The 26,183-nt window shown below is 40.5% G+C and overlaps 1 long non-coding RNA gene across 2 annotated transcripts in view; it reads right to left on the reverse strand.

Annotated features, from left to right (window-relative positions):
* Positions 1–26,183, reverse strand: part of LOC147755279 (uncharacterized) — a 57,284-nt gene that overhangs the window by 947 nt on the left and 30,154 nt on the right. The window contains exons 1-3 of one of the 2 annotated variants that reach the window (XR_015329129.1): positions 11,559–12,684; positions 6,455–6,501; positions 6,174–6,193 (exon numbers count right to left, since the gene is read on the reverse strand). The exons of the other annotated variant lie outside the window; for it this stretch is intronic. This is a non-coding gene — a long non-coding RNA (uncharacterized LOC147755279). Of the gene's footprint in view, positions 1–6,173; positions 6,194–6,454; positions 6,502–11,558; positions 12,685–26,183 lie in introns of those variants that run through there. 2 annotated transcript variants of the gene reach the window in all.

Here is a 26,183-nt window from a genome sequence, read left to right on the forward strand (position 1 = left end):
CTCAAGACACTTCCCCCCACTTCTTTTACACCCCAGAAAGTAGCTATGTAAGCACCGTGAGACAAATCGTCGAGGACGAATAGTAAGCGCCACACAGAAAAGAAGCGCCGCGATTTATTTAGTTTGGTGTGGGCAACAATTTTACAAATATGATTAATCTTTTTATGAATTAGTGTTCTTAAAGGCTAAAGTACGTATACAATATGATCTGAGGCAAATCCGAGTATCCGTCCACGTTTCACTGTCCGAAAGAGTCGCAGTATCCATGAATTGCTCCTTGCAACTAACGTCTCTTTGTTAGTTCGTTGTTTAGGACGATATGTATATATGGACGCTGCATGATTATATGATCTGAACTTTTTTTGTTTGATCTTTGAATTGCTGTTTCAGGATTGGACCTAAGATACATTAGCATCACTGTGATAACACCGATAGCGGGGTATTTATGTAAATACATACAGTGTCTACCTCCATTAGTCTAAACCTAAGCAAAAAGCTGCAATAAGCGTGCGCGCCATAATTACAAGGGTTATTTACTTTGATCCTCCTATAGGTATATATGTGCCTGGACTGTGCCATAGACGCTGATCCGTTCAAATTGCGAAAAGCTTTGGCAGGCTGTCCATCGTAGCGGACATGTGTTCATCCGCAGTCTCTACTACTACACAAAAGCCAGTTATTCTAGAGCAAAATAGTCATTTCGTCATGGTGAGCAACAGTGTGTCGTTGTTAGGAGTTAAAACGCAGATCGGCTATTATCTCATTTTTCCACAATGAACGAACCCCCCACATGGTAAGAAAAGAAAGCTTTGTCGACAAAATCCGGAATCGACAGTCTGCATTATTGCTGGTATCCTCACAGCTTGTAAAAAAGTATATACCGACTCTAGCGTATGAAATAACATTTGCATGGTGGTGTCGGGGGCCTTAGTCATTGCGTCTTGCATGATCCTCCGTTGAGGTAGGGGCATAGGTATCATAAATCTATAACCCACTGATACGATGGGCTGACTAGGCAAAAACCGACAGAAAGAAACATAGCGTATAGTACTTCACAGCGGGGCTGACAATCCGCCAATGTAACCCTTTCTTTTGCAGCTTTCAGCAGCGAACTGAAGTGACCCCAGATGTGACGTGCGTTTCCTCCAAAAATGACCCCCATAGTAGCAGTACCTCACAGTTTAGATTCCAGGTGATTCAATATACCGGAGACAAAGGCTGAGCGTCAGCTGCGAGTTGACAACGTTTTTTAATTGCGTATTCACTGTTTAATAATACTTGGTAGTTGGCTGCTAACGGTATTATTGTAGCTTCAGATTGGTATTTTGTTCGTGCAAGTTTGGCGATCGCACTAGCGGCTATATGTCGCCTGCGCTAATGTGTAGACGACAAAAGAGCCATTGGTAACAGCAGTACTAGAAGCGTTCTTGCCCCATACGGCTTCCTACATGTCATCAGTGTATGTGTATACATATTACATGTACGGAAGAGAATGAAAAAGACAAGAAGCTTTTGAGAGTCTCAGTGGCATCAATGAAGGTGAAGCCTGCCAATCCTACTCCTTTGCCAGCAGCACTCCACTTGCATTGGTATATTCAGCATCAGATCGCCTGTGCTGCAGTGGTGCCGTATCTAATATTAGATTCTGTCGGGATCATTTATCACGAGGCAGACGAGGAAAGGACAGATCGAAATGGGGTCCGGCCAAGTATCCGAACAGAGGGAGATCTGGGGGTTAACAAAAGCTTCGGATCAATATGCCATTCACTGTTTGTCGCCTACTGCCCCTAGGCGGGTGAGTGCAGAGGCAGGTTGATGACCATGAATACAGCAGCAGAAGCAACGATGAACTGTTGCATAGAACCTAACTACGTTGACGAATTGTGACGAGATTAATGCAGTCTGGTTTGGAGTGACGTCCACTGAGTCTCATACTGCCTGGAGACTGTCGCTGCCAGATTTAGTAGGGAAAAAGATTACCAGTAATTGAAGCTATGCCTAATAGTTGAATAAAGACAACTGTATGCCTATTACAGTTGTCTTTATATCTTTCAACTATTTTTTTTGTGGATTAAGAACACTGACCCCCTAAACAGTCTGCGTGTTCAGCTCGACTTCCTGGATGTAGCTTTTGAATACGAATGCCAGAGCCAAGCCTCCTTTGATGACTCATTAAGTTGGAACATCACGTAATCCCTCCAGCCGTCTCCCGCAGTAGATTATATGTGCGTTTTATATATATTTAGATTGTTTCACATTTCGTGTCGAAGCCACACATGCATCTGACTGATACACGTAAAGAAAAGCTACGAGCAAAGGGTTACTGCGTGATACTCTTTTTACATGCAGAATCGAAATTAATTCACCATTTTACGCTCAGAGAAAAACTGCGGTCAGCCAGAACAGAGAGACTAAGTTGCATATCTCAAAATATCTGTAAGCCGCAATACTTACCTTCTTCATCGTATTTTTTTTGTAGGCCGATGCCTGCCTTGTGTTCAATAAAATACCAAGAACTTCAGCCGAAAAGCAACAGCACATCCTTTACATTCATATCAGCGGCAAGAAGGCACGGCCATGTGATCATGTAAACACCGTAAAAAGTCTCTGTAACTCCTGCCTCTTTTCGTAACTTGCGATCTCACTCACGTAGCCTTTACTCTAGACGGATGTATACTATTGTTACAGGTAGATCAAGTAAAAAACGACATAGTTCATCATGTGTATATATATAGATGCAAATGTAACTTCTATTCAATCCATTGTAGTACTGTTAATTTAATTTAAAAAGGATTCGTGAGTGAAGTGCGGAGTAAGTTTATAGCGCGGCTGTAGTTGGGTTCGGGCAAGGCAGTTGAGCAGCGGAAAAAAAAGATCACAGTCGCCAACGAGTCGCTCGTTAAAGCTACTAGACAGCGGTGAATACGAATGTATCCGTGAGAGCCTCGTCAACCACAAAGTCGAAAAAGGAAGACCCTTTTACCCGTGACTAGTACATCGCTCTGGCTGGCGACAAAGAGCTCTCCAGGGAGGTTTGTTCAGGGATATAAATAAGGTCGTATTCACCTAGCGCTAAAATTCACGTGACAGAACAATGCGATGTTATAGCAACTGAACATGATCACTCACGTCCGTATATTGCTAATAAGAAACTTTCTTTTTACCTATTCAGACTATTTTGACCGTAATTGCGTTTACCATAGTTAACAAGGTCACCGTCATAGTTCAATCTGTTTACTGATTACCTTAATAACTGCATCACCAAATGCATTGATACGATACATACGTCACGCATCTTCACGCAATCGACCTAGCTAATTCTCAACTCCCAATAAACTGTCACTGACGCACTAACATTCATCTCTAGTACATTCACCCTGATTGGGGAAACGACGCGCAACCGTTAAACGAACGGCAATGCGTCTAAGTGGACCCGCGAGGTTTCTTTCATTGGATACTTGTCACTGGATATTTTGGTGATAATTTTTCAAACGTTTATATAAAGAGACGGCTTGTAGGACTTGCGGAAATATCTGATGCCATATTAACCTGAGCAAATACGACGTTGCAACGGTTTTTGTCATGTTCCAGTGTGTTTAAGGCGAACAAACGATGATCTGAAGACATCAATGGGAACCCGAACACTCCGTGCAAGCGGCGCCTACCCGTGATAGATTAGCGTGTGAAGTCTGGACACAGGATCGTCATCGACACAATGTCAATCGTGTCTATGTGTGTTTGCTGGCTCTCGTGTATGTACACGACCTAATATATGTGAAACCATGAATACGTTCCATGAGTGAGCGTTCTTTGATTTATCCAGTTTATGGTCTTACATCGAGCCTAGATTCTCTTTACCGCCAATAAAGTTTTATATTATATATACATATATATAGATTACGTAAACTCGTAGAATTACTACGATGAATGAAAAACTGTGGCCTCTGTGCAGCAGTACAGCTGTTACCATATAAAATCATGGTATTGCGAAACAGTAATGCTCACCTCAAATCTTAGCAGCGTGTTGGCCAATACACTATCTCATCACTATTCAACCTCCGGCTCTTGGCCAGTTTACCTGCACAATAAAGGATCTGCGACACGAACTAGTATTTCAACATGCCGTTTCATAAAATCAGAGCAGGACCTGAGTAACTATATCCACTTGATATATCTGTTAGGCACGCGCCTAAAAATGTAGGCGACAAGTCCTAACAAATAAAATCTAGGCCGTTCAAACAAGTCCGTTTGTCGTTACGTGTCAGTGCTTGGCATGAAATCCAGTCACTCTCTCGTAAGTGGACCGCTTCCGAAGGTAATTAAAGCAAACTTGTTTGCCAACGAACTCGTCAGATTATCGTATACTAAATCGTCAATAGCTAACTGATCTAAAATGGGTATCACTGGGTAAATGGATATCGCCAAACCTTAGGGTCTGATACTCTGTAGACATTCATATTTCTCGCGTAATACGGAGTATTTTAAAACGCCACACGCAAACTCACTATTATCGAATCAGCGACCACTTATATACTTATGTCAGCTGTTTGCCTGATATTGATAATGTACCAAGAGTATGCAGGTACACCCGCTAAATAATTTTTATATTGACCATCAAAACACCATTTGTACGGTCAAGTTACTTTATAATATCAGATGGGCTTCGCTCAAATCTTAAGCGCCTGCTGTTGACTTAAAGCGTTAAAAATTGAGTGTGTTCTTTGAATTATATATGCTCGTCAGATTATTTACATGTTATATATTTGTTGAACTTTTAGTTGGTAGCGATTTTATAGGCTCTCTTACGAAGGTATGACCACATATATGAAGTAAGGCACAGATGTGGGTTAAATCTTAGCAAAATGGTAATGTTTAAGAAGAACTGCTGACATATTCTATTCACTGTCGGAGCACAGTCATGCTTCGCTCAGAGTAGATAGCGCTTTATTGAAGGTCTCGCCGTGGTTACTTGCAAGTTTTCTACTGGTTCCAAACAGAGTCAAATGAAGAAACCTTGCCCACGATCTTCAAACCTGGCAGAATTATTTTAGGGATCTCCGATAATGTTAAAGTGAACCAAGGATATTTTTTACCCTTTGCGACCAAGGATCTAAGTGCATCGGCTATTTCAGGCAGATCTGATTTTCCATATGAAACACTGTCAGAAATTGAACTTCTTTCGGTATGACACTGCTGTTGATAAGGAAGATTCCCTCTTTCTTAGAATGGGTTTAGGGAGCATTGATAATAGTTACGAATAGGATGGGTCACAGATAACAATATATATTAATGAGCGAAATTTAGCACTGATACACTTAACTGCAAATGTAGTAGCCATTATTGGACACGCCAGAGTCTCATAAATATGGTTTAAAGTAAATAAACTAGTTATATTTAATAACAGCTTCTATAACATTATGTCTGAATAGTAAATAGGTCTATTAGCTGAATATGTTACATAAATGTCTTGCAATCAGATGACAAATATGTATTATCAAATAGGAATTGAGCTGTTTTCATTTTCCAAACGGGTACTACAATAAGATTGGTTTATCTGCTAGTGATATACGGCAGCATGTGCCCAGGAGGGGAAACGGGAGCTAGCAGAAAAGCTAAAGTTAGATTCTCGATGATACTGAGGAATGAATTTGAAACCTTTGCCTAGGGTATAATTTTGATTAGAACGAGTGTACCCAGGGAGTTGCGTTATGTTAGGAGAGACTCGAAGACGTATTATTTTGAGCCGATGCCTACGAGCATCGACGTCTTTATATCGTACGAGCGATTTTACTTGGTCAAGGATCGCTGAATTTCTTATATTGTTCGGTGAGATGGCTTCGCAGCCTACGATAGCTGGTGACAAGCAGAATCCCGAAAACAGTCGGGTTAGAACTAGGTTTTGAACGAAAAACTCGGCCTATTTCATGCAGTGCTACAATAAAACATGAGCTAAAAGGGTTAAGCAGGAACTCGTGTTGTTATGGAGCATACTCTGGTAACGACATCTGCTGCAGGATACGCTATAGATATGTACGTGTAAAAATACAAGAGTCTGCGAAAAGTTCGAGGCTAAACGCTGCTGGAAGTCTGCGAGGCTCAAACAAATATATTTTTTCATCACAGCCTATCAAAGAATGACTCATAAGGAAAAGAAATTGTATCTTCATACTTACCCAGTGAAGCTAAAAGCTGGCTGAAAAACAACAAAAACAAATTTTTCTTGCCTTGTCAATATCGGGTTCTATGCGAAACGAATCAATGGTTTCTTTTTATAAACGCATTGTATATAGAAGGGCCTGGTAAAGAGAAAAAAAAAAGCATTGTCGGTCAAAAACCACTTCGAATTCGATAAGTTTACTTCAAACAATAATATCTGTTCTGTTTTTAGAAGTAATGCAGCTGCAATAAAGTAACTAGCCCAAATGAATCTCTGCTTGCAAAATTGCTATCTTACCAAAGATAGCGGTAATGAATGGTAGCCACGTTATACATGTTTAGGACCTGCAAAAAAGATATTGCTTAATGCAAATGCGAATTTCCTCAGAAGCAATTCTTCACTCACTGAGAACGTGCGTTTTTAGGAACGAACACGTTGCTGCAGTGGGCTTATAACAAATTATTGGTTATTATTTTCACATAATTTATATATATATTTTTTCTAAAAGTAAAAATCATAACCTTGTTTCCTAACGTATTCTTACTGCAGGAGGCTATACTCTTGGCAGGGGCGGCATTTTTGTGTCTTGACAAAAAAGACATATTTTCCCTGATGCACGCATATTATTGCACATCGAAGCCTTTAAAAAGGTCGACGCCTACCTTGGCAAACAACTAAATCAGCCTCAGTAACCCCGCGTATCCCAACTATACCTATAACATACATTGCGGGATTTTCTGTTGCTGCACCTAACATTAAATAGTGGAGATTTTATTAAGTATACTTTGCCTGTTTCCTCTTAGTATTATTTTTCTTATCTCTCATATATCCCCGACCTCTTACTTCATCATATTGTGCAGCTGTGCGTGCTATTTATTCTGCTTTCACATAACAGAATCTCATAGAGTTACTTGGGCAACAAACGTCGACAAAAAAAATTTATATATACGTGTCTTATGGCCCAATAGTAATATATGATTTTCTGAGGTGAGGTATGTTTTCTTCGAAAAAGGTTGTTAATTGGATCTGTCATGTTATCTGAATTAAAACTGTGAAATATTCAAACAGACCTTGTTCCTAAAAATCACGAAAATTAATGAGAAAGGGAAATTATGATTTCAAAAAACCGGAATTGCCACCTTAAAACTATTCAGGAATGGACGATACCGTACCTAATAACTGAGCGTTGTGAATCCCATGAAACTTTCGAATATACGCGATACATGATAGTATTTAGCAAAGAGTAACCTCAAATATGTATTCCAAAGCTAATAGTAACATATTTAGCACTACTTCGTATAGAACTTCAAGACGGCGTTATCTCAAATCTGAGTAACTGGAAGCTTGTTCAATAATGAAAAGTATTCCTGAAGCCCGTCTGCTTAGCGATTAGAAGGTCGCTATATAAAGTTCTCTTTAATGACCTAGCCATCCATACAGTATGTAAACGTTTTGGCGTTCTTGACAGACGATTCGTTTGACGGGTCCTCGTCGTTGTCCCCGTCTGTGTTTGCTTGACTGCAATATTATTGATAAAGCCCGTTTACAATATCCGAAACGTATGTAGGGCAAGATGTTGTTTCTCTTTTTCTGTTAAAGCCAACTGTCTTACTTCGTTCTGCTTTATCAATGTATTCAGGGTGAATCTGCGCGTATGTCTATTCGCGTGAGTTTGCTTTGCTAAAAAAGCTCCTGTCTTCTATCACACGTATGCCTAGGTATACCAGGTGGAATAGTCGGCCAATCAACGGTACTGTGGATTTAATCAAAAAAAGGTTCGCGAGCCGATGCGTTTATGATCTCGTTATTGAAACGCATCGATCTATTAGCTACAGAAAATATGCTAGCTACATTATATTAAACATATAAATATTGATAAATGTGTTTCCACAATGCTGGTTATATATAGAAGCACTATAGGTGCGTCTAGGAGCGTATAAGCAAAGCGTAATGGGGCCTTAAAAGATAATTTAATAAATGTTCTTCCCTTTTTTGTTCTAGGGATTTGAGCAGGTTTCTTTTTTGAGACAGCAGCGATGATAAAATTGGTCGTCTTTTGGAACGTGCTTGTACTAAGGGTTCAGCTGCTTTAATAATATAGTGTATATCATATGGTGTCCGGCTCCTAGCCCAAAGTAAAAGCAAGATGGAGCAAATCCAGTAACTATAGCATGTATACCCAACGATACACGGATGTGATGTGTATTCTGCGTATCGGTACGCTTCTGGCCCAGTTTTTTCCCCTTCTCTGCCTCGATTGTTGCCGAGGCATGGTGGGACATTTGGCGTTGGCTAACTAACTCCTGCCGCACATATCATCCAGTGTCCAAAGATTTGTTCCTTGCCAGTGTTCTATAGCTGCTTAGCTATCCTTGCCGCTCACCCATGCTATTGTAGGCTATTTTATATAGCAACCGACTCCCATATTGTGCACCCGTATATACAGCTGGCTGTTTGCCCATTCCACATCGCAGTTACCAAACGTAAGAGCAGCAACACAAAAAGAAAAACTATGCAACATAACACTGCAATGAAGCGGCAGTGAGCGGAGGAACCAACAACTTTTTTAGCCTTCACGATGTTTGCTCACTTACTTCCACCACTGGCGCTACAGCTGCTGTTAGTAGCCAGCAACTCTTCGACTTCGTCGGAAAGGGCCTGTCTTGTCCGGACTCATCCTAGTTTCCGCTTTTTTTTTTTCTTTGATTTGCCAACCCCTTCCTATTCCGTTTAGTCCACTGTGCACCCTCTAGGAGGACCGCTTACTGAGCATCCCGGAGAGATTGTCTGTGCTTTCGTGTTCGCTAGCGTGCTAGATTCTAGCTGGCTTTGGCTTGCTATTGGGTAATCACTAGTAATAATGGCAGCAGTAGGAGTGCTGATAGGAACCGCAGCCGGCTAAAGGCTAGAGTAACAGGCGGACAGCAGGCGGTGCTGTCAGTATTGCGGTGCTGCCTTTGGTTCCAGAACGAGCGTGTTCTCTCCAGACTGAAGACCTTGGAAAATTTAGGGAGTTAATGGAAAAATGCTGTGTCCTTCAATCGAATGGAACACTAACCGAGTGGCGCCCACGAAAGTCTACTACGAAAGGATGGCGATAAGCGGGAGGCTGTCAACCGGACGTATGCGGAAACTGTTAGGATGGCTTGGGGTGTCAGGGTGGACAGTATAGTACGTTCCGATGGGGCCGAGATCGGTTGCCATGTTCCTGCCAGCTAAAATCCACCTTTTCGTTGACTATTACGGGTCCAACTCAATACAATCAAGCCGGCTACGATAGACACAACTGACAAACTCAGAACGAGCCGAGCTGCGGCATCGAGTGTGTAAAATTAGGAAACAGCAGGAACAAACATGGAGGATTCACGGACGAACTAACTAACTAGCAGAAAAGAGCCCATTGTTCCGTGTTGGTCTGAAAATTCAGATTACATCGTTCTATACCTTACACACCGATTCGATGTAGACAGGAATGGAGCAACACGATAGATAGTTTTTTCGAGGAAAACTTATGAGGAGAATCCTGCTATGACAAATAGGTGCTGACGGTAAGACGCTGCGAATATTGTTAGAGAATTTATAATTATAATACTAACGATAATAGTAATCTCTGTGGGTGCCAATGTGCCTTTTTGGGGTCAAAAACGAAGTTGGAAAATAAATGATTGAATGATAAAAATATGTTGTGCATCTATACGTTGGGCACACCATAAGTGGACGCCGATGCATATAGAATGCACGTGCCTTTTTAGTACATGCGATTTAAATTATGGTAAAATTCGTTTGTTGAAAAATAAACTTCGATTTCACTGAACGCGTTTTTAAAATTGTTTCATGCACGTATTTACATTCGCCTAGAAAGCACGGAGCAAATGATTGCATGCCAGCGACAAGTGTGAGTATTATCTAGTTTAGCGTTTTGTATGTGGTTATCGCGGAATGCTCTTTTACAGCCAGCTTTCGGTTAGTATGCAAAGAGCACATCTGCAGCCTGAGCCTAGGAAGGACAAAAACTGGGCTATTGTCATGCAAACCCGCCTGCGTTTTCAGGATCATGCTTCTCTTTGTAGCTGTTTGCTGGACGCTCTCATCAATGATGACTACAACAGCAAGCTCTTTCAAACGCACTATTAGACTGTAAAATTCATCGATTACGGTAAGTTAGTTAAGCGCGGAAAATACAAGCGGAAGCGTGATAAAGGGAGAGCCGTTGGATTAGATGTGTGGGCGTAGGAAACATTTCAAAGCAACAAACAACACGTCTGCTTTGACAAAGGATCGTTGAGATACACTGTAGCATATTCTAGAAGATGTCAGAGTTTTGTTCGCTTTCAGCTATAGATATATACCTATGTATGTATGTATATGCCAGCAATATACAAGAATATGAAGCAGAAAAAAGAACACGTTATGTGAATAATAAATAAAAGTCTAAAGAAACATTAAAAAAAAATGTAAGCAACTGACAGGGGACAGAACACGGATAAGTAATTTAATTTCCCATCACATAACTTAAGTGCATACAGCCTAAAAATCGAGTGCGCTTCGTTATATTTCACAAGGTTATTACAAGATGTCTGATTACATGAGAGATTGAAGTTACATGAGTTAGAGACCTATATATTGCCTCTTGGTAGCGCAATGGGTAACGTAATTGCTTGCTAAAATTGAGAGACCCGTCCTAGTCGCTGGGCACGAACATACTTTGTTGCATGCTGAGAGCTAGCCGTCTGAAGTAATACCCAACGATTTAAACACTGGAATAAAATCACGATATCAAGTAGTTTGTTGACATGAGTTATCAATTAATTTAAAAGCAGTCTGTTCTTTGTTAACGGCTATAAAAATTCTATTTAAGTCTGAAATATTATATCAAATATGATTTCTTTAGTAAAAGAGAAGATGTCTATTTTTGTTGAATCGGAGTTGTCCTAAATAGGCGTAAGTAGCATTTAGTGCACACTGTACATAGTACGTGGACTTTACTTACAACGCATACTACTGCGCTTCGTCGACAGTGATGATTCCGACTTCAGAACAACTCTGATCAGCTAATTATTCTCCGCATCAATTAGTGAATTGCTCCAACCAATGACTATGTTTAACAGTTCTACAAGCCTCAATATGCTTTATTTTTTTTGCTCTTGTTAACAGAATATTTAATAAAATGTTTATGCCTCCTTCGTCTGCATCAGCAATCCATCATTTCGGAGTGCGCATTGAGTTCCATACTTCGGAGAGCGGTAAACGATTGCGCAGGAAAATTTCTTTTATTTTAATTAGTGTTCTTCTTTTAAATAGTTTGTTCTGTTTATATCCCCGCTACCATCTCTTTCGATGGTTGTCCGACACTCGCACTCACATTTTCCGTTACTCTCTCGCTCTCTCTCTGCCTACCTACCTACTTAGCATTTCCTTCAAGAGTAAACCTCATGTCTCTCGTCAGACTTGCACGAGCGCACTCTCACATGTCGTTACTCCAAGAATGTTGTGACGACTTCTGCAATTGCCATAGCGGGAGCAGCTGTGGGCACTGACGGGCGTAATCTAATAATTTACTCCGTTTGGCGAGCATTTCCTTCGCAGAAGTACACGCGATGTGATCTAGAGAAACGTGTCAGATTTGCAGATGACACTTTCACTACGAAGAGGAATCCTCCGTCTTCGTCGTACCGATACGATGCAGCTAGAAAGAGGCCAGGAATAAAGAGAATCGAATTTGTAACGGTGGAGATCCGGAACAAGGCAAAGAAAACACAAAGGAATAGCTTTGTTATATTACCGATTTGGCGTCTAATCTCTTGGGAAGACACTGCGGCAAGCGGACCTGCGCAAAGTCAGCAGTCTTGTTTCTTCAAATGCAGCTTCTGTAGGAGCAGAAGCGCGAATACAATGTAGCAGCCTCGCCCAAAAAACAACTCGTCTGTAGCGTTTTTAGACAGTGATAGTCTTTCTCACTTTGATAGTCGTAGAGTGTACTCAAGACACGAGCATTCTCTTTTGTTCCTAATGTATTTATTTTATTCGTTCCTTCTCGGAAATAATAATCAATCTGACATGTAGCACTGTGATTACAACACATTGACGTAGCTTGCGCAGGTTCCACGAACGGAGAGGTAACGTTAACACCAACGCGATCCCGCAAACCGCCGTAGCAGGGATTCGGTGGGGTATGGACCAAAGCTGCCAGTGTTACCGGACGGACGTATACGTGCTGGCAAAATCATCTGTAGGCTAACCAGTCAAACTGTTTGTCGTAGACGGACTGTCATTCGTGTTCTCCTTCATAGTTGAAATCGATTTAATATTGTTTTCACTGCCTCGACACGTGAGCGTCGCTGGTTTATCCTTTGAAATACATTTCATTATTGAACTATCGAGCTTCCATAAGTGACTTCGATAGTTCTTCACAACCGCTTTCGTTGTCTCGATATTCGCGTCGATTTCGCTTCTTTCCTCTACACGACTAACGGTTAAACTAGACACATTGTGTGTAGCACTACCTCATGATGGTTTCGTTAAAAAATATCTGCTTGACCTTCTGCCTACGACGTATCACGTAAAGCATAAACACTCTATAAAACAGCTTCAAAGGACGCACTTCAATATTAAACTGCGTTTAGACCTTGGTTCGACAGTTGCGGAAAGAGATGTCAGCTGGCAGATTTCCTATGGATCCAAGCACGAACATTAATTTGCCGCTTGGCCGCGCTGCTTCGGAGCACACGCCGTCCGGCCGAAACCTGCGTAACAGAGTGATTCACCCGGTAAACGACAACCCGTCGCAGTTCGACCACACCGAAAAAGCGATCTAAAAATATCTGTAAAATCTAATGTCCCGTCTAGGAGGGAGCGATGGTTTACTCGTATTTTAACTGCAGTAATTGGTATTAATGATGATAGTAATAATAAGCATTGGCTTTTTTAGACTTGATTCCTGCACATACGTAAACGTACACCACAGATTCTCGATGTCCATCATCAAACCGTGTTCAGTAATTGCGCCAAACGAGCTACAAGCAGTTTTTGGGCTTAAAAAGATATCAGTGCGGATGATCGGTGGCAATTTAGAACGCAACTACATAATGGATCGTTTATATACGACACTAAATCGTTTGTGGACCTGATAATGAAAATAGGGCAAAATGACTTCATCGTGAAAATTCAACCAATATATACATTGGCAAGTTAAGATGACATACTTGAAAAAAGGTGTCTGCTCGAATTGATACATAAAAACGAATTATTTTTTCTTTCAAAAACAGACCGATTGCCATTTAAACGGCATCATTTATACAGATTTGGTAAAATGGTTTTCTTCAGAATTCTGATTATCTCTGACATAAATCTGATACTACGCACCATTATAGAAAAGAAGAACTCACAAACTGAATAATTCCGTACCTCATAAATGGATATAACGTCTTCGCAATTCATTATCAAGCCGTCAATACCGCATTCCGTCCCATCTATATACGATGGCCGAGCTATGTTTCCAGAGATTCCCTTAACGATTGATAAGAACCTTTTGCGTTTCAATTTTCCAGCTTTCTATATTCATTTCACGTGCGAGTGTAATCAGCGCATCGTTATGCAGGAGCATTATTTACTCAACGATATAAATGTGCATTTATTTAGAGAGTCGGTTTGTTTGACTTGTCTTCTTATCTCTAACGTTACTCGTGGGTCTGATGTTCAGGCATTGGCAAACATCGGTGTAGGAGCCTACGACGTACGCCCCATTGAGAGAACGGAAAAACAGTGACCGAGAAGTCGAACAATTGACAGCGGATAAGAATAACTGTCTACCCGACTGAAATCTAAATACGACAAAATGTCGCAGTATTCATAGGGTCATTTAAGAAAATGAACCCGTTTCCTACTGTTGCTCTGGCTTGTCTTAATCCTTTTGTTTTAAAAAAAAAAATATTTTTTTCGAAAAGTGCAGTGATAACAGCTGGTAGCGAGTGATCGTTTGCGCACTCCAAGCGGCCTTCGGTGGAGCCGCAGCGGTCTTACGAAAAAAAAAACGAGTCTTAGTCAGAGCTCACGCGACGGCACGCCTTCGACGCAGGCCAGTGGACAGGCGCGAAGCCATAGAGAAAATCGGAGACTAGACGGACCTATAGAGAAGGGTTGAAGTGGCAAAAAAATCTAAATTCGCTGTGTATATGGTTTTAGTTCGATGCTGTGAGCGAACAGAGTGAGTCACGCTGTTGACAGCTACACAAAACGTTTGAAGAATGGACCCAAGGCTGATTAATCGAACGACAAAAACAACGCAAAAAAATGGGATATAGCAATGTAAACTGCGATGAACGAATCAATTGTTGAGCTGATTGGGGAGAGTATACGTGCAGAAGGCCCACTTTTTCAAGACAGGTGTCCTAAAATCGAAATCAGATATGTTCTAATTTAACTGAATTCGTTCAGTACATCAATTGACTTGTTACACTTGGTTGGTATACGTTCATTGGTAGCCTGCAGAAATAGACTGATATACGCTAAGTCTAGAATCTCACTTTTCAACATTTAGCTAAATAAAAAATATTCTCTAAAGTACTGGAGTTATTGTCCAAGTTATTTTTGGTAGTTTTTTTTAAAATAACTTTCGTAAATATAGTAGGGCTGACAGTGGGCACCTTTTACGTGAGATCACCCACCAAATCGAGTATCTGAAACGTAATGAGTTAAATTTGATATGATATTATAGCCTGGCTATGTGACACCGTAGTTTAAATACATATATTAGAAATTACTACGTTGTGTTTTGCAAAAAAAAGCATTTCAATTCATCGCAATTTACAATACAAACATCGTACGATACACGGCGCGCTGAAACGCTGGGCCCAAATGCCCAGTTACGCGTGACTCCACACATCCCTACCCAACCTTTGTATACTCCTCAATAAATAAAATAAACTAGGTGAATCAAGACATGCACCCCATTGTAAACTAGAGGTTTGGCAAACATTGATTATATAGACTCGTGACAGGTGGATAACAATTGAAAAGTAATTTACGAAAAAATTTAGAACTTGAAGACCAACTGGTGATTTTACTTCGGTCTTATTTTGTGACGTTATAAAGTTACTGGCAAATCCAGTATCAATTGTGAAAAATTTCGCAACCAAAGCATGTTGTGTCTCAGCCCTTGCCCTATGCTACTCATTCAAAATATATCAATATTTTCTCTAATTAGCTAGATTTTTTCCTTTAAATTTTGTAAAAATTACAAACATAAAGTTTCTTCTTCAAAGCTTCTTTCATTTTGTTCTAAATAATATGGTTTTTTGCCTCTAATTATATTTGAAAATTTCGGGCACTTAAGGCAAGCTGTTCGTGTTTGTGACTAGCTTTTTATAGAAGATATTAACAATATGCCGAACTTCAATGAAGATTTCTTCATAGAAATTTAAATTTAAATTAAATTAGACTCTCCGAGTATTTTAGTACAAGTAGATTCAGCGTCCGCATTATTTTATAAAACGTCTAAACATTGGATTTCTATCACAGAATATGTTCTAGGACAGCCTTGCAAACCATGGAAATGAAAAAGCAGCTCAACTTAGACGAACCGACGAGAACGCTCTTCTTTAGATAATGGGACTGTCAAAGCTGAACATACTATCCCCGAACGTACGTACCAATATATAACTATCCTGATATTTCTATTCATCTTCATTTTCCTTACAGCGTTGTCTCCTGTAACCAATAGTAAAAACCAAAATCTCTTATACAATATTCACTGGTTGCTTCTGACGCTTTAACGGGCTATTCGTATGGTTGGCCTGTATACGGTGTATAATTAGCTTGCTTGCAGTGATACTCATGTCCGTCCCACATGTTCGTCTGACTCGATTCCTCCCTATATTTTACCCTTCTCGAAAAATATATCAGTGTTTTTGTTTTGTGGAGACAATGTAAACAGCTAGGACAGTGAGAACCCCGCTTCAGTGGCGAGCTCTGAGAGTTGTGTTCCGAAGCTTTTACTATGGGAACGACAACGCTGTAACACAGCCTTTACTATCATCACCAGCGGCCCTGCAGAAGCATGGGTAAAGGTTGTCACTCGTAAAAGTCATGCTCACAGCATCAGAGGTGAATATTATGATGGAATCATTGTCCTTGACGGCTCCGTCTTACAAGAAGCAATTGCCTTTTATGTCACGTGGGCCAAGTGGACTGCATCGCCTAGAGCGGCGGCGGCGGCGGCGGCGGCAAGTGGAACGGTAACGAGTCTCGACGTGAAGTGCTTGCAAAATTTTAAACATATGCAAAGAGAGAGAGAGAGCTTCGAGTCCTTTAACGCCGGTTTGAGGCCACAGCATGCAGTATGGTCCTGTGCGTGGCACGCAAAGTCGGCCGTCCTTCACTGAAGGATTCTGGAAGAAGCAACGAACGATGTAAAACAATGAGACCCGAGCATCAACCGAACTGGTTAATCTTTGGGGGGCTCTTAGTTCAGATCATGTTTCCGTTACAGTTGTTGTCGTCATCGCTGAGGTAAAGTAACCTACCGGATCGGTTTCTCTCTTTGTTCATGAAAAGCCATACTCTACTCGTATGTTTGTTGCTTAAAAGTGGGATCCCACACCTTTATTGACTTGTGTATGAAACGACAGATCCTGTGGTTTTATGGGCGGTGATTAAGATGACAATGCATTCGCCACTACTCACGGTAAATTATTATCGAATGTAAATGGATTTGTAGTTATTGACGAAATCGTCTCACAGCTGGCTTAAATAAGCCAGTTCTTTATTTGTGATGATACCTCGACCACCTGTTTGCGGTTATCACTTGCATCTATAAAGTTCACTCTTTTCTCACCCGAAGTACACCTTAAATTTCTACTTATCTATGCACTAAACGTAGAACATACAAGCCCAGCACGTGCAGCTACATACGAAAACTAGACTAAGTATGGAAGCAGTCACCTGAATGTCACACAATGGCGCGCTGTTTTCTGCAGATAGCCTTCAGACTATCAGGGGCGTTATAGCACGTCAGTGACATCTGTGTTCAATTAGCACCCGAAAGAGACGTATGCGACCGCAAAAACTACTCGAAATGGTACACTGTCAGCGGGGTGGTTCAATTAAGGGATTGGCACGTTATGCGTTGCCGGCACTAGGCGAGGTCTAGACGTATTCTTCAGTCAGTAAGGCCTTTACCGGCTGGGTTTCCGAGCCAAAATTTGTACCTCTTCAGAGGCTTAGTACAAGGACAAAAAACGAATCGTGTGTTTTCACCATTCTGACGCTTTTTTTAAACGCCATCGATACGTGCCTTTCTTGATTAATGAACGTTTATGAGAATAGCTTATTGTATATTTGAGGAAAATTATAAGTGTTTATAGTTATGTGAATTCTAAGCACCATTGGATAGCGCTTAAAGATGTTCAGCCTTGGCCGTCCTATACATTAGATGAGCATTTTTTAATGAAAACGTCTATGAACAGCATGACATTGACAGTCATTAATAGCGCAGAATTAATAGTCATGATAACGTCCAGGCGTTTCGTTAACTTATAGCTATTCGGTGCATACTATATGAAGTGCCTGCTAAACTTAATAACAAGCGGTAATCTAGGTCCGAATTTGGGTGTAGGCACACTTCGTTTCGTGCTGGGAGCCAGCTGTCTGAAGCAATGTCTAACGACTTACCGATACAGTATAAAACGAGAGTAAATTAGATACTAAGGTTCAAAATTTGCGAGTTTCAGTTCTGCAAAGTTTCAAAGTAACGACTTAATTTTTGTCTGAAAAAGCAAGAAGTAAGTAGTTCAAGCTCGGTTAACAAGATATACTATACGACATATGTGGCTGAACAAATAATCGAAGGACTAACCTTGGGCTGGCCTATGAACCTATGAGCAGCGGTGAACAAAAACATTGCAATCTACATTCGTGGCAGCAAACATTACGCGCTTAAGAAAAATGTTTCCTAGTTAGGGCACAGGCTGAGGAGCTAGATAAAGCTTTGTGCTTTTTCTCCTTTGTACGCTTCGTGTCCTAAGGCAACGTACTTTAGCAAGATATTCTAAAATAAAACTCCTATCACCTATAGCAGATAACATACTCCACCGATGCCTTCGTAAGATCATAGTACGCTACGTGAAATTTGGTCTTTAAATGAAAAAACCCGCTTCACAAACACTAATCGAAAAGTTTTGCAGTTACTTGAACTGAACTTTTAGCCAGCAGTTGCCGTGCAAGGTTTCCAAGTATGTTTGGGACAAATTTCTGAACTAAGATAGTCCATGTAGGTAGGGAGGCGTGGAAGAATCATAAATACTCAATTAGTATCATTTGTATAACAGTTGAATCCTTTATACTTCTGTATTATACCAGTAAACAGGAAAGAATTCGGCATAAATACGTAAGCCATATCTTCAGCGTAAATGCCCAAGTTGGTGCATCATATAGATAGCTCGACAGAACATCGTAAATACTAACCTGCACGACTCGTCTACCTTCTTATCACTCGCCCACACATTTATAACGGTGTAAAGTCACCATCGTCACCCTTGTCTTCCGGAACGTTATCCCGATTTGTCACGACTATCAAAGTCCTTTTTCCATTACGTTCAGGACAATGCAATGCAAACCGAGCCGTCAATAGACATCATTCTTACAGCAAGCTCCCCCTTCCGCGAATTGAATTCATATCTCACCTATTCAGGATAATGCGTTCAATAAAATTTGGCCGCCCCAGGGTCTGGTTCCCTGCAGGCTTTACCCGATTCTTCATCTTGTCCATCCCAATGACTGCCAACATCTAGCCAATACGTATGCCTTTAATACGTAGTGTAGTAAACTCTGCGCGCCATTGCTATGGATAAGTAGGGAGTAACTGCGAAAAGGATTCACAGCGATGCGGAAACACATTTATCGTCGTATCCGGCATCATACTAAAGGTAACGGACTGAAACAGACAGACGAAAAGATTGCACATTTTTCGTATCAGGTCAACAACCTCAGATATTCCTGAGCCTGATGGAGAGGGAATGCGTCGATCAGTAGAAAACAGTAAGAACCGTTGTCCTCATAGCATATTTTCTTTTCACTTTTTGTATGCTAATGCCGTAATGATTAATTTTTTGTGCCTTTATCGCTGAACCATTTTAGATTGAAACGCGTACGTTTTAGCGTGAGAATTTTGTGCTCTGTTTTCCAGTGTACTCGGAGCTTTTGGCTACCGCATAGATGCAAGGTTAACAGTGTATGTACGTACGGGTGTAAATTAGGCAGATACTAAATAAAACTGAACAGTCATCTGACCGCTAATCTATAATCAGAAACCATACTACATTTAAGCGCTCATGTGTATTCTTTTTCGCTTTATGTTATTTTTGCAATAGTAACATACGGACGGGGAGGGTCGCGAGGGAGGAAGAACTGATAATGGCGGTTCTAGCCCTTTTTCGTAGAATTGTCAAGGTAACCATGACTTAGTTCTTCGATGCTTCGAGCAGACTATCGTCTAGAAGGGAAACCAAACATATACACCATGGCAAGGTTTGAACACCTTTGTTGAAGAGGCTTTTTTTTATCGAAGCATCGGACACATCGTCATCAACAACTACGATGCTAAGATGCCGACGGTTCAAGTAGAAAACTGTTCCTTATCTGAACAAGTATCCGCCGCTCGAGTGTAAAGTGTTTACCGGTTCAAGTAGCTAACGGCCGGCCCGGGGTACCGGAAGAAAAGATGACAATGCTATTATGAGCTGGTTTCAGCCTATTCTTAGAAGTCCACTAGAATTTGACGCCCTATACGTGTACAAAAAGGCTGTCCGACCTTCGTGTCAGTGGACGGGGCAGCGAAAGCGACTTCTACGTTCATCTTTGCTTGGATAACAGAGCGAAATATCTTGAGAATGTTTTCTGTTTTTCCTCTATCGTATCCTCGAGACCAATCCTCCGATCCGATCATTTCCGTCATTTTCTGTTTCGTCTATCGTTCCGCCTGGCCGCTGTCGACGATGATCTAGTGGCAGATCCTCCTTGCTGCGCTGATTCTCGATTTGGCGGCAAAGACAGCGTCCGTGAAAGGAATGTGTTTGTCTCGTTTGGGCGGCATCGACGATGCCTTCGAAGGCACAGGAACAGGGAACGGGGACAGAAGAGAGAAAAAAGGTTCTCCCCTTGACACGTGATTGCCATGTCATTTGCACTTTTTCAGAAACGGGACAAGACAAGGGAAAAATAATTAAAACAAAAGGGGTTTTGGCGAAGATAGCTTATAATATTATGTTGAATTTTAGCAACAACGGATACTAAAACAATATACCTAAATATCATTGAGTCTATTATCGGGCAACTTTATGAGCGCACTGAGTTGAGCGTATTAAGCTTTTCAAGTTTAGAGTTTTGCGTAGTTACATATACAAACTGATCGTGTTTCTCAATTGATCTCGAGAACAAAAAATGTGCAAAAAATATGAATCGTAGGCGAGATCACAGGAAATTTAGTGGCAGTTTCGGATTTATTATTTTGAAGACCTCGGTATAAAGTTGGCCCACTTCTATTTTTCATTCCATTCAATAAAACCTTCACTTCGAGCAAATATTGCTTTCATCACCCTTATTTCGGTTAGGTTAATTTTTTTTTAGTATTATGATTGGTCTTGTGGGATTTTTGATAGTCAGTGCTGCTTCAGTGGGTTAGTGATATAGGCTTTGTATTGGAAAACTTTTCGTAAATATGGTTATCAAGCCATACGAATGGCCATAGGAATGTTTGCCGGTTTGATTTGTTTTGAAAAATACTTTGTGCGATATCGTTCTTTGAGCACCTGAAACAATTATGTTTGATTAATTCTAAGAAAATATATTTCAAAACGTCAAGAACTGTCAAGTATTTTTTAAAATGTCCCGAAATTTTCAAAAATACAATAGGCTATTTGAGATATTGTCCAGTATCATAGACTATAATTGACTCTTGAACAAATTTAAAATCCATATTTGCATATATAGTTTTTCAGCGATTGATTCCACAAGCCTAATTCGTAAATTAATTCCGAGCATTCATCTTGGCTTCAACTGAACCTTTTCCAGGAAGTATCATTTAGACATGATTTCGTGCAAGAATCTATTTGATATTATCAATAAAAGTAACACGAGGTAATTATAAGCAGTTGTTGTTCTCAACAAACTATGTAAGGCAAGTAGTAAACAATTAAAAACGTACGTATGTTAGCGCAAGCTACTTACGTATTTAACAAAAACAATTATTTGTCATATATCCATGCGTGGACGGAATGCAATTGGTTTTATAGAATTTTTATGGCGAAAATTTATAGAATTTTTCCATATTTTATCGAGCTTTCTCGTCACGAAACCACATCACGCACATGCGTGACGAAGCTGTCATTGTTCACATCGAGATGTATCGAAAATACGTAGTCGAGGAAGTAAGTGATTCGCTTCAACCATCGATCGCGCAACAACGCGATAATATGCACATTTTACGTCTTGTTTTTCGAATTATGTCTTTGTTTGGCGTCATTCCATCTTGCATAACCTGTCTTCGACGATTCGCAACGGTCACGCGCACAACAGAACCTCAATGTAAAACATCATCCCGTTCTCTGTCGGCATGAGCCATACCCATCGCAAAATGCTATTGAACGTGAGGGAGTTCCTGTGCAACAGGGGAAAACTTAGCCCACGATGATCCTGGAGTCTGCTGCCATAACGATACATTGAAATGAACTTGGCTGGCTTTCTGTTCTCCGTCAGTCCAGTGTTGCTGACGGCCAATCGATCCCGTCTTCATAGTGGCATCTGACCTTAGTTGTCGAAAACGCTCAGTACCGATTAACCGTCAGTCAACTAGTCAATTATTGAGATCCCAATTTCTTATAGGATGATCATAAATTTTTGGCTAAAAGTTTATTTCCTAGGTTGTAGTTTGTTCTAATCGACAAAGCGTTATGCAAGCTTATTAATAAAGGTGAAATTCGCAATGCAACCCGTAGGACTGACTGTCTTGTTTAGCAAGCACGGTGACCACAGCAGCCTGGTCCGATTAAAGCCAATATTACTATGGTTCTGCCTTTTTGTCTGATAGTACTAAACGCTACGTGTGTTTCCTTGACGCTCACATAGAACGGCTGCTTCCGCTGCCTCTTTTGTGCACGACTATAAAGAGAAGCAAATCGCAGAACGGATGAAACAGTCGATTGTAGGCAATGCTGTTTAACAACAACTGAAAAAAGCTCTATGAAGAGAAAAATTTCCTATAATAACAGTTCTAAGCGATACAAACTAGACAGCCCTTATCAGATCGTCTAGCTTGGCCACGTTAGTATGTATGCCTATGACGTACTTTTCAATTATCCTTTCAATTGGTCAAGCTTCGCTGCAATGCAGATACACTATATCTTGATTAAAACATTGCCTTGGTATCTGATTGTTACATACGGTGGACTATATTGTTTTGTTATATTCTAGAAAAAAAGCTAAGTACCAATATAGTACCTAGATTTCATACTGCAGAAAGATGCGCAACCATAGAACTCTTCGTTTCAAGAATATGATGCCGGTCGTCTTTCCATGCTTCGTTTTATTGCTAATATTATTATCCTGTTTTCATCATCTTACTATTATTAGTATACTATTGATATGAATTAGAACGCTGCTCAGACATCCATGTAGTAGTAGACTCACGTCCAATGGATCCTTTACACATGTAAACCATCTTCGGTTTTTTCGCGTTCTACACATATTTGTATGTTTATAACAAGCAAAGGATCTACATTTGTCTATCCTAATGGAGCAAGTCTGTAGTTGTATGCTTGTTTCGGCTTAGCGAAAGAAAAGGCTGGCTGGCCTTCGAGGGCCATATCCGAGGTCATGTTTACCTTACTGATTTACTCCGCAATCACACCTGGTAGAATCCTGACAATCAAGGATTATGTCTTTTCAAAGCTCGCGTTCAATTCATGTTCAAGATGTACTACCTGTTCGGAAGCTTAATGTTAATTCTAAGTCCCGAACGTTTCTGGAAGCTAACGGATATCGCAAAGAGCGTATTTCCATATACGTTCTCAGCCCAATGGCATGATCAAATGTTGCCACAGAGTTTTGTCCTTACACGAATGCTACCTCGTACGCTAACGTCTCGTCCACGTTCAGCAACTGCTAGGCCCAATAGAAAGCTTCTCAACTTTTCTAGTACAACGCCAGAATGGTTTCGAGCCAACTGGGACGTTAGTTTATGCCATGCTGAGCGCTTGAGCTACACCAAGATGATATTAGAACCTAGATACCTGTATAAGGAGGCACGAAGTTCGATGACGCGTAAAAAAATACTAAACTACGGCTGTAGTCAGATAAAATTGATCTAGCAATAATTATAATAATCATGACTCGTTGTACGTTTTTCGTATAAACGTTTGGAAATGCGAAAATGAATTTAATGGATTTAGTGCCTATGGGACGTCTGCGGACACACCTACGAACACTTCAAATAGCCTGATTGTTGCCCGTGACTTTCAGTTGTTTGTCGCATGGGAATTAAGACGCCATCGATCGTCTTACGCAAATCAGAGTTTTTTTTATTTATTGTTTCCTTCACAATCAGTTCTCGAAACAAATCCAATAGTTGCTTCCGCCTGATTTCCCCACAGAGTATGCTGTTTATAGCGGTTTTAAACATGATTAAATTGATGACATGATCCAAATGTTTGCATTTGTTTCTCTAATGCATTATGTACAGCTCTCATTATGATCATTTATCAAGTTCAGCTAGGGTGATCCCTTAATCAAGGCGTAATTGAACACGTTTGAAGTCCTCTTCCAACCAAACATATCAAAAAGGCAGCTTTGCATCATTGTTATACAAGCTAAAATCAACAGAAAAATCGATGACTGTCTATAGGAAACAGAATTTAGTTTAAAGACGTTCTTTGTTGAAAAAGGCGTGCGCCCACAATGTCGGCATCTTCGTAGATCTTCGATGATACCATTTACGACTTCGCGCACTGACTGGATTAGCCGTACATCGCATATGGCGTAAGCGGTTGGACCATTTGAGTTTCTTGCTGGAAGAATAGCGAATAGTTAAAGAAGAAAAGCAATACATATTACGTACATACGCACCACAAGCATTGGCAAGTGCGCTGCAAAGCTGCCTCTGTCGACACAACATGTCCAATAAGAACGCCGAGTTTAATGAAAAAGGGACCACTAGAGACAAATGTCTCTGGTGGTCCCTTGAGACAAAAAAAAAACGAGCTGACATCACAGTTAATTATCGCACGTTAGAGAAACAGGCTGTGTGAGAAAAAGGAAGACGGATTGTTGTTTATGCTTATTTGAAATCTTTGTTTGCCTTAGCTTGCCTTTATGTAGAAACCTTTGTATATGGATACTGTCACCGGCTCCCGATATTATAGTGTAGAATAATTCGTATGGAATACTGTCGCTTTTCTCCATAGATGTTGATTTGAAAGGCACTTGCGGGAAACGGGGTACTTCCTCTCATATTGAGCTCTTTGTTCTGTACGGGTCCTCTACGGTCCAGTAAAGTTGGCTTTTAAGGGGGCCTTCTTACTCGTTCGCCAGTTACTGTCAGCGTAGCAGCGTATTGGCTGGCCAAAAACAGGCGTTCGAGAAGGCGAACCAAGAAAAAAGGTGTTAGGGTCTGTAGACGCGTGACGTTATGCAATTAACGAACTAAACGATCGAACATGAAATAAATAATTGAGGTGGTCAAAATATAAGCTGCCAGCAATTCCCATGTATCCACATTAGAAGTAACGGATACTTTAATCGAAAATGTTTTTATTTATGCTGCAGAAAATTAGTTCTTACGTAGCGCCCATCAAAATGGTATTATCGTTTTAGAAAGGGTAAATTCATTAGTCTTCAAGTCTGTTAGAACCTAGCCAGGATCCAAAGTATCAAAGGAAAAATCTCTCCGTTCAAATTTCATCGCTTCGCGTGCATGTCCTGAAATTTCAAAAGTGTTATGTAGAATTAGACCTAACAAAGCCTTTTCAAACTAGAACTAGATGCAAGTGTTTGCCATTTCTTACAAAAATATCTACAGGACCCTTTCTCTTCGTTGTTTTGTTTCAGATACATGTTATTGTCGATCATGTACAGGGACATACACAAGAAAAAGACAACAGTTTCACACACGGCTACTATCAAAGGTGTCAATTTTTGGCTACCCTTTCATAAGGTTGCGTAACTTCTCAAGTAATGAACAGCCCGCACTCGGTTATGATAAACGTTATAAAAACAGAAATTGGCTATGGATTTTAATTGATTCGACATTTATTGTAAATTTAAATGAGGGAAGGCTGTAGGTCCATTTATAATTATTGGCGGATTTAATGAATTAAAAGTGTTCGAATCTCATTAATTATCGTAGGACAAGGTAAATAATTTTAGAAGATACGATAAGTTTGTTTCGAACGAGGGGATTGTCCCTCTGGGCTCAAAAGCGATATCAAACATTCGACGCGAGACCACCTTGACTCAACTGTTCAAGTCAACAATAGAATGGACGTAGTACCCCGTAGGATGTCTAGTCGTTTTCATTGGTATACTGGCCGGCCGCTCCCGCAGCCGACGACTAGCGCGACGTCCGCCGGAAACGTAGACCACTGCACTTCCGTTCTGCTCGCGTCAGCCTTAACATGGCTGCTAGTCTCCTCGTTACTCCTAGGGCATTTGCAATACCTTTCTTCGTGAGGTGATATCTAGACGAATCATTAATACTGTACGAGAAAAAATATGCAAACTATTTTTTAAAGTTGCTAGGTTATTATAAAAGAGAGCAAACGACACCTTCAAGTTCGTCTAATAATTGTTGACCGATAATTGCAGTAACAATGGCTTGCTTTATTCGTCAATGTTTTGCATTTATATAGGAATTCAGGATCTACATCCCGTACATTCAAATGTAAGTGGATTATAACGTAACTTCGTATGTAACAACAGAAAGTAGTTCTTCTTATCGTCCTCAGATACAGATTTGCTCGTTATTTTGATGTACTCACTTCTT

Source organism: Varroa destructor, unplaced genomic scaffold (genome assembly GCF_002443255.2).
Source record: "Varroa destructor unplaced genomic scaffold, Vdes_3.0 BEIS01000005.1, whole genome shotgun sequence".
NCBI lineage: Eukaryota > Metazoa > Arthropoda > Arachnida > Mesostigmata > Varroidae > Varroa > Varroa destructor.